Below are 15,898 nucleotides of genomic sequence, written 5' to 3' on the forward strand. Positions count from 1 at the left end.
TAAATGGACTAAAAAGAATGGAAAACTTGGGTAATGCTATTAAATGCTATTAAAAAGAAAAAACAAACCTGAACATGTCACAGCTGATTAGGAAATCTAGGAACAGCTTACTAAAATGGTTAAAAAAAGAAAAAAGAATCCAACAGCTGAAGAAAAGTTTTTAATGTAAAATCACATATAATTTGGGGAAAGTTCAGAGAATCCAGAGGAAACTGTACTTGAAGGACAAGGGTGAAAATGAATATTGAATGACTGCGAGCCACAGGTACTGCTTTAAAGGATGACAGGAATCTGCAGAGGAAATCAGTGAATGGGCTCTGGCTTGTTATCCACATCCAGTAGTAACAAGCAGGTTATAACATTTATTAATGGGGGTGGATTAGTGCACATGGCACGAGTAACTTGCATCTGTGAAGGTTAAAATTTCATGCTGGAAAAAATATATAAACACAATGAAACATAAACTGTAATTTTTGTGATTAGATGATGTTTTTTTGGTTTTGTTTTTTAAATTTGGAGAGAGCCTGCTTATTTCGGCAATGAGGTGCCAAACTACATTCTGAATGTATTACAAGAGACGTAAAGGTGCTTAATGGGGCTAAACCGACCTGATCTAAGCTTTCACAAAGGAGTCTGTGAACCGTTCCCTCAGTATAAAAGGGAAAACATTAGCTTTCTCAAAACTACAGCAATTGATTTCCACTTACTCAGTTCAGTGTCTTTCTGCTGCCTTATGTTACTGAGTACCATGGATGTGTTTCCCCCTTAGGGGAAAAAACCTTTCTGATGAATATGAATGAAGAAACACAATTTCATTAGTCATAATATGGAAACATTTCACTCAGGTAATTTTATGCAGTTGTGATGCCTGTGTAAACACTGCAGGCAAGGTATGAAGGGACATGAGAGTAACTGACTGTACACACATAAATCGGCATGCACGTAATTGCTAACACAGGAAAGACGGACACATGCAGACATTTACAATCAGGTTTTCTGCTACTTTGATCCATTGGCCCAGGCCTCAAGGCTTTGAAAACCTTTCAGTATCTTGCTCTTAGTTTGGACCATATGGTTATTGTGGTTAGTCTAATGTCTAATATCAAGGATTAATGACATAACTCCCACCTGGAGAAGCAGACTTTGAACAGCCATTATTAAGCCTGCTGGACAGATAAGGCAGCCATTAGCTAAGCTAGATCATTTCATGGCTACTGCAACAGCAAGAGTGACAGCCCCTGAACGATGACTACGCCCAATGAGATGCACTGCTCCCCCCTTTTTTCCCCTCTTGGCATGTCTGCAGAAATGTGGTGGAGGGTATTGTGTGTGGGTTACAGGCCGTTTTGAATAAGCAATAAATGTTAAATCTGCCTGACGTTTTCAGTATCCATTACTGCAAAGAGCATAGTGAGGAAGGAGATGGAGATGAAAAAGCTGGAGTGAAACTGGTAGACGGAGGAGATGAGATCAATAGAGGCAGAATGGAGGATTGATTCAGGCTCTTAGATCCTTGAGATTAGTGGCTCGATTAGAGACAAATATGGAGGCTTATTCATGTGACCTTAGCAGTGACAGCCTGAACTAAGTGGCCATAGAGTAATTACATTCAAACCCCAATATCCCACTGATGCTGGAGATTTTGTAGATGACTGCTTCAATGGATTTTCTAGAATCTTACAGGACAAAAAATACTTAAATGGCCCAGTTTTAGAGGAGGCTGGTGCGCTCCGTCTCTTAATGTTTCTCTGTACACTTGATTTCAAACTCTGAGGCCAAGACATTTCTTTCAGTGGTCAGTCAGCCTAGAGGATTTTACTTACAACTTATTACACTGTAATCTTATCTAGTGGAAAACTCTATAGGGTAGACTTCCTCTTTTGCAACAAAATATGTTAAGGTGTTTTACGGATTAGTTGCAAACAATGGAGGTTTCATGTGGTCTGGATGTTCCAGTATGAAAACAGGCCCCATGCAAATATAATCAAATGCACCATGTGTAAAAGTCAGTATGTTATCTGTTGGCGCTTGTCTTTAGAAACAGGTCTGACGGGTGGATTTGCAGCTTGACCGGCATATACTCTTGTCAGCCATAAAAATGTGAGATAACATTTCATACGGTCATTCTTAACGACAAAGCGCATGATAAAGACTGCAAATAGGGCAGACGGAAAAAGAAAGCACGCTGGAAAATCCAGAAATGCAAAAAATATGAACGTGAACATAGCGTGACTCCACAAATCACATGGAAACACAATCTGAAACAAAGCAGCTATATAAAGAAAAGTGCAAACACTGATATTAATATTAGATGGTAATGACAATTACATTTGCAAATCTAGGGTTGGCAATCTTTAATATCCAAAGAAAAAAAAGTCTATATGGAGCAACAAAAGCCTATTAAATATTCACTTTTATTCATTAATGTGCAAACTTCTCCTCTGGCTATTTATGATTAGTTGATGTTTAATTTAGCATTGTATTTGTTGCTTTTATGAAATGATCAGTGTTGGGCAAGTTACTTTGAAAAAGGAATTAATTATAGTTCTTCAAAAAAGTAACTGAGTCACAAGATTCTAAAAGTAATTAATTACTTGAAAAGTAACTATTGCGTTACTTTGAGAAAAAAAAACAAACGTTTAACCCTCTGGGGTCCAGGGTATACTTGGCCATTTTTAACTACTTTTAGTTTTCCCTCCACATTTCACCTTTAAAAACTATTTACTTTGCCTTGTTTGGTCTCACTCTTTTCAGCACAACCTCACGTTATGTTTTCATTTTGACATACTGTATTAACACAATTGATCTAAAATCAGACAAAAAACATAAAATCCGAGTAGAAAAAGTTACATTTTTTTACTGTAACAACCACAAACATGTTTAATGAATCATATTTCATAACTTTAAATGCAAATATAAATTGTCAATTTTAAAATCTTATGCACAAGTTTTGCAAACAACAAAGTTATTTGCATCCATTTACCTTTTACCCCCTTTTTTAAATAACCATTTCAAACTAATTACATAACAATCAGCTGTTTTGCATTCAATAAGATGCCACACAAATGTGCTCAATAGTGATGAAACTATTGAGGAAAAAAACGCTGTGTATATACAGTATTGTTTATCATTACGTGGCTTATCAACACAGATTACTTACAGCTACTTCCTTGCAACTGATATAAGATGCGGTAAGCTGAACACAGCTTCAACCGTCTGTTTGTTAAAAAATAGTAACGCGACCGTACCGCGTTTTCTTGTTAGTAATGGTAACGCCGTTGTAACGATAGAAATAGTAATTAGTTACAATACTTGTTACTGAAAAAAGTAACGCCGTTACTTGTAACGCCGTTATTCCCATCACTGGAAATCATACAATTAAAATTATTTACTTCTTTATTTAATTTAGCCAAATTTGATAATAAATAAAACATAAAGCACCAAAACAAATTTAAAAGTTGTGAAAATGAGAGTCAGTTTCCAGCCCAGATGGAGAGTATCAGTAAACCAGCAGGATTGGTGGTGACAGTAAATCTGTCCAGGCACTGTTAAATTCTCAGTGTCCCTCTGAATTTGGAATCCATAGTGAGACTCGGGGCTGCCAATTTATGTGTATACATCCATGCTAAATGCTAGTATGCTGCATAGGTTTACTTAAATGGAGAGGATAAGGAGCCATGCTATTAAATTAAAACTGTTTTTTAATATTTCAGATTACTGTCTGCACATTTTTACAGTTGGAAAAGAATCACTTAAAGCAATGATCAATAAAAATGCATGCCTAAAATAGCAGGAAAAAAGGTCAATTTACATTTTATTATTCAGAAATATTATTCTAGTTTTCTTTTTGAAGCCACTGGAGATTTACTAAACAGTCACATGTGGCTCTGGAGCTGCATGACTGCATTTGTATTTTTAAAATGTTGCTGTTGCCTGAAAAATCCTCAATGAAAAGGAATCAAACAACATTTGTAAAATCATTATTTGCATGCACTTCACGACAAAAAGTGCTATTTTAATTTTAGTTTTTGCAAATGTAGCATTGATCATATTTCAGAACAGAGAAACATATATTGTCGTTTTGGTTTTTCTCACGGGGAAGGTGACACTGATGTGTGAAATCAAAATGAAATCTAAAAACTGAACTATTTCTATTGACTTGGGCCCTAAAATGGAAATCTATAAGCATTACAGTTTGGGGCTACAGAGCCCTTTGTATTCTGGGTTATTTTGCAGTCACACCCTATGACACAGGAAGTTCTGGGACTCGAAGTTCCTCCTTTAATTTTTATCTGCTGGAACTATTTTTAGCTCCCACTCACAGAGATACCGCACCAATCAAATCTTGGCAACGGCACTATCATTTAGTATCAACAAATAACAGATCTGGTAAAGTGGGTCAGGACTGACAGTGTGGAAGAATACTTTAATTTTTTTCTTTTGTGTCCACAATTCAAAACAAAGCATTTAAATGTTCCTGGCAAACCTAAATTTTAGTGTTAGATCTGCTGGTGGTGCCGTCTTTTTTGGTGCTCAGTGTGTAATTATTGTAGCTCACGGGTTGTTTATGATTGGCAGGTGGCGTTTGTTTCTGTTGCCTGCACTGATACGACTGCGAGAGATACGACATAAACACTTACAGCTAGAATTAGCGCAGGAAAACCCCGTCTTACTTCAGTGCAGACGGCCATTTTAAATTAGATGAATAAATTTGTGAGCTTAATTATTTTTGCTGCTCTGAGCTATTATCCTTCTCTATGGGAAAGTGAGGGATGTGACAGGACAAAGGGAAGGAATATGTGATCCCTAGAAAACAAAATGCAGATCTCGCTCACTTCCTTCTGTCCCTCTCATTCTGTTGCCTATAGGCATAACTTTATTTCTCTTACTCTACATGAGATTGGCACCAAACAAAACAAACTCAATTAACCTCATTTGTGCCCTCTAATTCTCTAAGACACTCCAGCTAGTACACAGGATTCATACAGATATGCAGAATGGCTCTGATACTTGTGCATAATGGTGCATTCGTACCAGCACTCTTCATCAGTGTATACTGTTGCTATTAAGCACAGCCACTCAGTCTCTCCTCTTTCAGCCCCGCACATGGTGTTTTTGGCCAAGTGTAATTCAATCAATTCACACCAGCTCTCTCCTCCTCCCCTCTTTTCCTGCTGAACTTGCCAGGTCATGTTCCGTGGCTCATGTGTTTGATTGAGGCCTCCATCTCCTGTCTGGGAGAAAAGCGAGGTGGGGTCCGTGGGGAGAGACCTGGTCTGGCCTGGTCACATCGGGACTGAACTTCACGAAGTTGGGAAACAATTACAACTTTCCCCATACCTCCTCACCCTCCTCCTAATTTCTCCACTGTCTGTCTGCCGCTATTCTTTTCATTCGCTCTTTTGCTTTAACACTGTCTTTTCCATTCCAGTCCCGGGGCACTATACACGCCTTTATTTATTTATGTATCAAGAAACGGAAATGGACTCCCACCCAGGGAAGAGGGGTGAGAGGGAGGTGAAATTGTGACTATGTGCACATGGATGTGTGTTTGCATGTATGTGCACACGGATGCATGCTGCATTTGCATTGTGTTTTGATGAATGGTATAGTATATAGTATTTATACCAGGCTGTGGTGTTTTTGACCATTTATGGAACAATAGTTTGTGGATTTCTGGGTACTTTTCATCACAGATGTGTATGTGGCACACTCTAATGTTGGCAGTTTCAGTTTATTCTGATCAATGATACTGGTATTTGTAAGATGTGGAGTAAATGAGCAAATGCAAAAAACAGCAGTAAAGAAGGAGACATAATATCCAGTAACTACACAAAGAATACAAAAACCCCCAAACATGATGAATGAAAAGAAGGATATAAAAAGGTTTAAATGTTAAAATGATTGTTACATATTTGAAATATATAGCAATCATTTTAAAAAATGACACATTTATCAGACGTTTAATCTACATTTAGTGTTGCACGTTTTGCAGCACCGAGAGCAAATGAACCCTAGGCAATGTTAGCATGACGGCAGAGTAGACTGTCTGCCTCCCCTCTTCAGGTTTCATTAGTTTTGAATTTTGTTTATCTTGTTACACACAGATTTGGGGCTCCAGTAATAAGTCTATATTTTCCAGAGAAGTGTTTTCAAATTGTTTAAATCTGCCTTCTTTGATTTTGTTGTAAAGCCACCCAGATGTAGCCCTCATACAGCAAAGTTTTCTTTTAACAGGGGTGGCTTACTGTGCAGGTCACGACTACACCAAAGTCCTCTGCCAAGAAGTCTCAACCACAAAAAATACAGAAAAATCAACACAAATGGAAAAGACAAAAAAAAAAAAAAATGAAGCAGGCTTACTCTTAGATGAAAAGTTCTGATTGCACTGTGCACTTCCCAACTCCTTCCTGTACATGACCTTTGCCTCACCTCTGGGAGACTCCCTTTGAATAAGTCTTCTTCTGCTCAGCTGCTCTGGGCTCCAGGTGAAGAGAGACGGGGGTGAGCTGAGGTTCAAATTGCCAGCTTTCTGTTTGCATCAGAGTGCACGTTATCACCTCCATCACTGCAGCACGCTGTTGTAATTGCAGCCTGTGATCTCTTTCTGGCCCAGCTTTAATTTTCCTCAGAGGAGATTTTTGAAGGTCTATCAAATGCTCTCCTCCACCCCGTTTGTCAACCTTCCACCCGTTGACTTCAGAAAATCTTTGTTGAAAAAAAAAAAAAAAAGCCTTCACTGAACTTTGTCACATCTTTTTGAGCTACATGTGTAGTTTATTGTAAACTTCACATGAAATAAGCGACCAACCAAATAGCAACAGGTTTCTTTAACTGTGCTTGACATTTCTTTGTTCTGTCAGATGCACTGAAATTTTAATACAGCTGACTGGAGGGGGGAAGGGGGGGCTAGGACTAGCTCAGGCTCCAGTTGCGCAACCCTAAAATCCCAGTAATCTGTGATCACTAACCTAAAACTAGTTAGTGATCTCCTGGCAACCACTGGGAAATTGACACCGTTGCTACATAGTTTACATGAAAGACACCAACTTGTCTGCAAACTCTTGCTAATTACTGGCTAACTGGTACTAAAATTGTGAAGAGTGCAATTCAAGCTGGAGGCAAAGACTTTCATCAAAGTAAAAGCTGCACATTTTGAAACACGTTGGTTTCACTTTAGGGGCAACTTTAAATTTGAAGGTGAACGGTCTCTTTTTCAGTTTTTCCATATGGACAAGTCGGCATCATCCATGCAAACTACAGGGAAAAACCCAGTAATCTGTGAGCAACCAAGGTGCCACTGACTGGTCCTTAGCTCCTTGCCCCTGGAGCTTTAGTCAAGATGAAATTCACAAGTTGAACTTGTACGATCGTTAATGGGAATGCAAGATGAAAATATGTTTAGATAAATCTGGGATTACACATTTAACAAGGTGAGTTTTGTGTTTCATGTTCAAGACACAGATAAGATACCAACCACAACAGAATAAAAAGACTAGAATAACAGTAAAACTACTAGGGCTTGGTGTCCCTTCCAAGTTAACAGTGGCGACTCAGACAATTCATATTTTTGTCTTTTTGGCAAAGAAAGCGAACAGCAACACTCCTGAAAAAATTAGTCACTGTATTTATTAAAAGAAGATAAGAAAAGACTGATAGAAAGTAATAAAAACAGCAAAGTGGTTTTTCAGAGAGTACTGTACATGTTCTCTAAAACCCTTGGAATCCTTGAGCACCTTATTAGTTTGACATCTGAATCTTTTTCGAATATTTTACTTTATAAGATCAATTTTCATTAGGCCAACATGCATAACTTTGTAGATATATGTAAAAATAACAAAAGAGAGACCCAGTGACTAAAATGAATTAAGAAACATTAACATTAACACACACACCAAGCCAGTATTCTTATGCATGCTTGGTGCTTTTATTGTGTGTGTGTGTGTCTGTGTGTGTATGTGTGTGTTTGCATGTTTTTTGTGTGGCTCTGAGGCTTGAACTCATCACCTGCAGGGTCAGCTTCGCTTTCTTATCACCTTTTCCCTCTCTGATTGGCCTTTATCTCTCCGCCCAGCTCAGAATCTGAGGTCATGATGCTTTACTGCAATGGAGCATAAATAGCCTGATAACACACTGATACCAGAGTTCAGCACTAATACACGAATAATACTTAACATTATATACTGAACGTCAGCTCGTTCCCAGCTGCTACCTACATTAGCAGAACCACTGAATTTTATGACATGCTAACAAAATTATATTATAAAGAGCAGTGTTTTTTTGTCACTGTTGTTCTGATCCTGTGAATCATAATAAATAAAGAGATAAAAAAATAAAATTTAACACTGCAAGGTCTTTAAAATGAGTTTTCCTTAATAGCTAAAGAGAACAAAAGATCACAGGAGAAAATCTTTTCTTCCTTTCTGTAATTTTTTGTAGAATACATTTATTTGTTTTTTTCAAAAATGGTCTCCACACAATTCTTGTTCGCACTGACAACACATTTTGTTTACTCAGTTGTGCTAAAGCACATAAAAAAGAAAGGAAATTTTTTTTCTTTCCTAATGGTAGAAATTGCATTTACTCAAGCAAAACTTTATAGGGCAACAGATCTAGAAAATATGATTTACAAAGTATGATGCACAGATTAAGCCACCTTAACAAACGTTAGCCCTCACTATACCAACTACAGTGTTCATTTTTTTTTACATGTTAATAAATTGATAATGATCTGTTAATAACAGTAACACTTGCAGGAGCATAATGATAATATGATAGTAGTTACAATAAATTAACCTGTTGTGAGAGTAAAAGCTGAGAGTAGCTTTTATTCAGTTCAGTATTTTCCCCTCATTTGTGTTTTGTGCCATAGGTCCTCTTAATTGAATAATAACCGCTTTGTCTACCATGACAACAGAGCTGGCTGCTACAAACCTATCATCTTCCTGGGCATTATGGCCAGAAACACTGAGCAGCACTGAAAATCCTTTAAGTCTTCTAATAAAAACGAGGTTTTCCACAGTGGAAAAAATTTCCTTTGCCCTGAACTCGACCATTCTCTCCCTCAACAACCAGCTCAGGCATTTAGTTTAATGGTGTACAGTATATCAAACACATCCAAATCTCAATTATCATTCTTAATGAGGGAACGACTCTAGAGGAATCCCCTTTCCATCTGCAACCTTCAAAGGTCCTTAAAAGAACATCTGAGGGTCTTTATCGGACAAAGTTTCTCCTTCATTTGAATAATTCTCTAAATCGGCCAGAGGGAGATATGAGAGTGAAGAGTGAGGTCCTAAACTCCTGAAACTGAAATGAGATCAGAGTATCACAGGGAGGGTGGGTGACATAGTAGACTATGATATGGATTAGAGTGTAGGAATCTTTATCATTCTCTCCTGTTTTCCTTCTTCCTCCACTTCTGCATCTCTGCTGTTTGCAGTAAAGCCCTTACATACACACTGGTGTTTATGCATGCACTCTCACACACTTATTAACATGAACACTTGCTCAGAGGTAAAAAGAGGGTCAGGAGGTGTTGGAGAGGAAGAGAAATGTCTAAGATATGAGTGTTCAGAGGGCCTGTATCTCATTACATAGGAGTGTGATAGCCATCAGAGTCAGAATAATATTTAGCACATGCTGCCTGCTAATGAAGCCATAATGTCCACAGACTGGAAATGAGAACCAGAGATGGCTCTCTTTTCCTTTTATCCACTCATCTTTACTGCTCTCTCCCTCCATGGCCACTTTGTTCACTATTGATTGCTACCTGTTACCTTCCTTCATTCTTTCTTTTGCAGCTGTTTTTTTTTTAAATTTAATTTATGTTATTTATCATTCTAAAATATTTTAAAAAGCATTCACTCCATATAGCAATGGACTTTTGTTTACTGTTAACATTTACTGAATAAAGAAAACAGCTTCTTGCTGGCTTCGTCAGTCAAACTGTAGGAATTGTTCTTCAAGTTGTGGTTTTTTTACTGTGATTTTTTTCCACTATCACTCACATTCAAATAACTTGTAGAAGAGTTATTTATAGGCAATGTATTAATTCATATATGATCATTTTAACCATACATATAAAAATTATTATCAGTCATCTGTGTCTGTGCACAAATGTTGTCTTTGCAATAATCTTACAGTATATTTGATCATATAGACTCATTAGATACTTCGTTAAATACATCTTGCTAATACAGGGTTGGACTCCCCTTTTTGCCTTCAAAACTGCTTTAATTCTTCATAATACCTTTTCAACATTGAGCTGCGAACATTCTTCAGATATTCTGGTCCACATTGACATTATAGCGTCACACATTTTCTGCAGATTTGTTGGCTTGGCACCCATGGTGTGAATTTCCTGTTCCACCACACCCCAAAGGTTCTCTATTGGATTGAGATCTGGAGACTGTGAAGGTCACTTGAATACAGTGACATATTTAAGAAGCCAGTTTGAGATGGTTTGAGCTTTGTTACATGGTATATTATCCTGCTGGAAGTAGCCATCCATCGTCATAAAAGAATGGACATGGTCACCAACTTTTGGCACTAAGAGGCCCAAAATGAGTCAAGAAAATATTCATCATGCTATTGTTCCAACAGCAGCCTAAACTGTTCATACAGTTTTCATATTTCATATTGTTTAGACCAAATTCTGACCCTACCATCCAAATGTAGCAGTTATTGAGACAAGACAATGTTTTTCCAATCTTCTGTTATCCAATTTTGCTGAGCTTGTGTGAACTATAGCCAGTTTCCTGTTCTGGCTAGAATTCCCACAGGCTGTGGACCATCTGCATCAAGATCTGAAATGTTGCACATTCAGAGATGTTCTGCATACCTTGATTGTAACAGGTAGTTATTTGAGTTACTGTTGCCCTCCTATCAGCTCAAAGTAATCTTGCTATTTTCCTCGACCTCTGGTATATACAAAAAATGTTTTGCAGAGAACTGCCACTCACTGGATATTTTCTCTTTTTTGGACCGTTTTCTGTAAACCCTAGAAATGGTTTATGAAATAATCCAGACCTGGAGTATTGGTTGTGGGGGTGAGACCAGCCCGTCTGGCACCAACAACCATGCCACATTCAAACTCACTTAAATTGCCTTTCTTCCCCATTCTGATGCTTGATTTCACCTTCAACAAACAGTCTTGAAAACTACATGTTTCAGTTCACTGAGTATGACTGGCTGATTTGATATTTGCATTAATGAACACTTAAATTTGGGCATGTAATAACACCACAGAAGCATTAATTATTTACAGATACAATCCACACATGACTGAGTGTTTTTGTATTACTCTAATCAATGCACTCACACCTAGCAATAAACTACACACACTTGAAGTTTTTTTTTTGGTGGAGTTGTTGTGTAAAGCAGGTTTCAGCACATAGATATCGATATCTAATCTCTGAATAAAGGGGTTAGTGCTTGATAACAACAGCACACATAGGCACATTTAAATGAAACTGTCAGCACTTTGAAGATCCTCAGACCACACTCATGGCTCTGATGGTGGATTAGCTTTATAGTTGAAACATAAGTTAGCTTTTATAGCTGTCCAATAAAACACTCTCTCTCTGCTAATCATCCTCTGCTGACTTGATTTGGTTTTTGCTCGTAATAAAGCTCTCTGTTTTCCATGTGTGGGCTCATGTGACATTTGAAAGAAAATGGCGTTTATTACAGCCTTATCGGAGTAAAGATGCAAACATGGAACACGCAGTCCCGTTTTTTCAAACAAAACATCACAAAAGTCATAAACTGCCAAAGAAACCTCTCTGAACTAAACGAAGCCCAAATAAAGAGAACTGTTTCTTTTTCGTTATTCCACGTACACATTCAAAGTTTGCAGTTGCTGGAGGCTAAATGCAAATCACCGAAAAGTTAAACCAAAGGAGAAAGTACATCTGAACTCAGCTTATTTGGTTAATGCTATTAAGTCTGCCTGTGTCATTCACCCTGCACATAGCATGCTCCCCCCCCCTCTCTTTTACAAGCATGCACGCACAAAAACACCTGCCCAAAAGAAAAAGTGATTGTTTCAACTTTCACCCTGCCCCACCACCACCAAAGCCCTCTTCCTTGTCGAGAAGATTTACATGCTCTTTTTCCCCCCTCCTGGCCTTTTATGTAGAGACTGTCCCCTGTACAGATCCTCCTCCCCTCCTCTTCCCTCCCTCCACCCTGTCCCTGCACAAACACAGCTGACAGGAGGTGGAGGCGCTGCTATGACACAGTCGCGTGCCGTCCAACAAATCCCTCTCAATCCCTCAGCCAGAAGGCCCCGAGTGGGCTTGTTTGCATCTTTGAAACTGTCCTTAGTTCTGGAGCGTGTGCATATGTGTGTTTTATGGCCTGTGTTTATGCGTCCTGTTCCTTGCGTGCTCATCTTCGCCTCATTGATTCTCCAGTGATTATTTACAATTATATTGTTGCTGTTTGTTCCACGGATCTGGAAGAGAGTTCATCGATTATTGGTTTTAAAAAAGAAAAACAGTGACATACACCGGCTTGATTGACTTGAAGAGCTCATCAGTGTATTGGACATCAATACAAGTTTGTTTTGAGCCAGCGTGTTGCATTCATCAATCCTCTGTGTGATCAGTTTGTCACCTCACATTAATGTATCTGTCTTTTTGGTGAACCAGTCTTCCTATAAATCCATCTTATCCTTTTTGCTTAGGCAGAAAGTTTCCCCCAAAGACTGCTGCCTACTTAGAAGTATTTATTGTTAAATACAACCGTGCTAGTGACTCCATGAGGCTGTAATTTAGGCTGCATTGTATGCAAGACTAGCTGGTGCTAAGTAAGCATTTTAAGTGTTTTTTAGCATGTGTATAGCTGATAGTGATTATTACTTTTTATGCATTTTATTTTTGGTATAAAGGCAACAGACAACTTGAAACATCATTGTGGCACTCCATTAAAAGTCCAGGTCATCTTATTGGTAGCATCAGAGGATAGGTCAGGGATCGCCAAAGTCATAAAGATTTATCCACTTGACACCATGAATCTGTGTGTCACCTTCAGACTGTCCAAAAACAAGAAATTTGAAGCGTACAACAATTCTTTTCATCAATTGTACACGTGAATATCACTTTGAGGCTATCCAGAAGCTGTTTTGTTTCCACCAGGTCACTTACCTTTCCCTTGTCACGTCTTGTACAGAGGTTGATGTTTGTCTTTGCTGCTGTTAGGATGTTAGAAATAATGCTGACAGACTATTGTCAGGTAAATACAAGCTGCTGGTGGTCTGTTGTCTACCCAATTAAAATTCTTGACAGGCTTTATTTTATTGTTCTTATTTTCAAACTCAGAACCAAAAACACAGTCAGCATACATCCGAAAACAAAAATTTTGTTTGAGCTTTCCTGCTGATATTTCTGTGCAAGTCTGTATTGTTTTCTCCTTGCATTATATCTCAGGGATTGAAGTGAAGCAGTCAATTATGGATGGATTTCCTTTGCTGTGTGGCATTTTAACCAGAGAGACAGCTCTGCAGCTGCTTGTGTGTATGTGTGTGTGTGTGTGTTTAACACTATGGGTTAAACACACACACACTACAGCCCTCCAGCTCTCCTCAGTCCAGGGGGCAGTAAAGTGGTTATCTCTCTCTTTCAGATCCTAATCTGACAGCAGCTCCTGCCTGTTGCCAGGTTACCCCTGGGGCGTCAATCTCCATTTAAATCCTCACTGCCTCCCTGCCCACCCATCAACACCAGCCCTGCGCACCCACCACCACCACCTTCTACTGCCATCCTCCACTACCCTCTTCTCAGACACCCCTCCACCCCTCCTGAGCCACCCCTCCTCAGCCTTTAGGGTCCACAGTCTACTCCCCAACCCCTCCATCAGCCCCCATTCTGACTGTGATAGTAGCATTAGACTGAATTTACGCACGACAGCAGGTGACACATGGATGCTTTAGAATCAGCTGGTATGGAGGAAAATATGGAGTCTGTGTTTTGCTGTTGCGAGATCAGTGATGTCGTTTGTCTGGGTGTTCAAAGGGGCAGGTTGTTCCCACCATTCTCTGGCATTCGTCAGCTCAGTGGTCAACAGGGTCTTGTGGAGCAAGGATGTGGGCTGAGAGGGTTTGTTTTAGAGAAGGGCGGCAGACAGGGGGTCTAGGAGCTGTAGGAGGATGTGAGCAGAGGCTGTGCAGCTAGCTCTGCTTCGACACATGAGGGGGAATGATGGAGAGATAGTGGTATCTGAGACTGAGAGAACGCTCCTTTTCTTCTTCTTCTCATTCTCTCTGTCCACTACCAGCTTGTGAATGGAGGCCCATTGTGTATCCTGGAAGGGGCATCTTACATATTGACCCTCACTCAGAGGTCAAAGGGCAGGCAGGGTGGATGAGAGAGAGCATGTAATTGTAGCGCAAACACAAAGACGAGCCCAAGGAGAAGCCCTTCTCTTGTGCCAGCTCAGCCTCAAAGAAGATGCCAGCCTGAGATGGGCAGAATACTGGTGAGCAGGATGCACTTCCTGAGCTCTCTGTGTACAGTACAGCGTCTGTCTGCTCTTTCATGTGACTATATAGGTTGTTGACTGGTTGCGACCCCGAGGCTAAGGAACTTGTTGCATTGTTTTCCATAGAACAGACAAGGAGGCATTGTTACCTTTGGCCTGTTGCACGATAGACAGACAAATAAACATAAAGGCAGATAGAGAGAAGAAAGGGATAAATGTGTCAGGAGAGCTCAGGAATTAATGTTTTTACTGTTAGCAGATCTTATATTGCTTTCAGCCTCCATGTCATAAAATTTGTTACATAACAAGCAAGTGGTGCAACAACCGATTTAAAAACTGTTAAAAAACTGTTAAATGACTCAGTCTTTAAACTTAAAAAAATCATGCAAGTGTTAAATGCATTAAGAATTTTAATTTACTCATAAAGCATTTAAAACAACAACAACAACAAAAAACCAACTAAATCTTCAGCAGGACATGACCCATGGTTATATATGGTTATATGGCTATATACACCACTTAACATGTTGGAAGAAGATTTTATGTCTTACACTTTAAAATAGCACAGCAGGACCCATAGTTAATCCTGTGTAAGTACAGATATGTAAGAAGCAACATATTACTTTTGGCAATATAGAGTACTTACATGTATGTGTATACACAATAAGGTTTTTTTTTATTTGTTTTTCCAGCAGCTCCATCCTTACAGAAATACTTATGGTGGCCCTAAAAGGTCAAATACACATGCAAGCTAAGAAAACACCAGCAATTATTCATTTCTGATTCATTTCTGATTCATATAATACTGTAAATAAATGTTTGCTATTAGCGGTTTACTGTTAGCTTGTCACTAATGCAGTTGTTCTATCAGGCTATTGTCTCCCTTAAAACACTTTTTTTTTTTTTTTTCTATTTCCATTGTGGTTTCTGTTGTCTTTTGTGTGCGTTTGCAGGGTTTTTGTATTTGCTGTTGTTTTCATGCAGTGTAACTCAGGCCCACTGTAACCACTTCTGAAAAGATGAAAGAGCGAGGAGGCTGTTGGTAAAGCAAATGAAAATTTAAAAAAAAAACCTTGTTTATACATATACATGTAAGTCCTTTATATCATGAAAGCGTTAAAAAGGAAACTATAATATTTACAACATTGAAGGATTGAATGACGGTAATTTTAAAATTATGGACAACAATCTTGTGAGTATGCTACAATTTATGTTCATACTGAATGATTCTGACCTCAGAACATTTAGTGCTACTGTACAGCCCAGATGCATTAAGTGCATATTTAATGTGCCCTTTATTAACAAAGTAAAAAGCAAGGGAATGAAGGTGTGTGTAGCCCATTGGAGTTATGTACAGGAGCCAGATGTTTGTGTTTTGGGGTTTGGTGTTTGTGTTTTTTTGTTTGTTTGGTTT

The sequence above is a fragment of the Pundamilia nyererei genome, unplaced genomic scaffold (genome assembly GCF_000239375.1).
Source record: "Pundamilia nyererei isolate P.nyererei 1_Seehausen unplaced genomic scaffold, PunNye1.0 scaffold00110, whole genome shotgun sequence".
In the NCBI taxonomy this organism is placed as follows: domain Eukaryota; kingdom Metazoa; phylum Chordata; class Actinopteri; order Cichliformes; family Cichlidae; genus Pundamilia; species Pundamilia nyererei.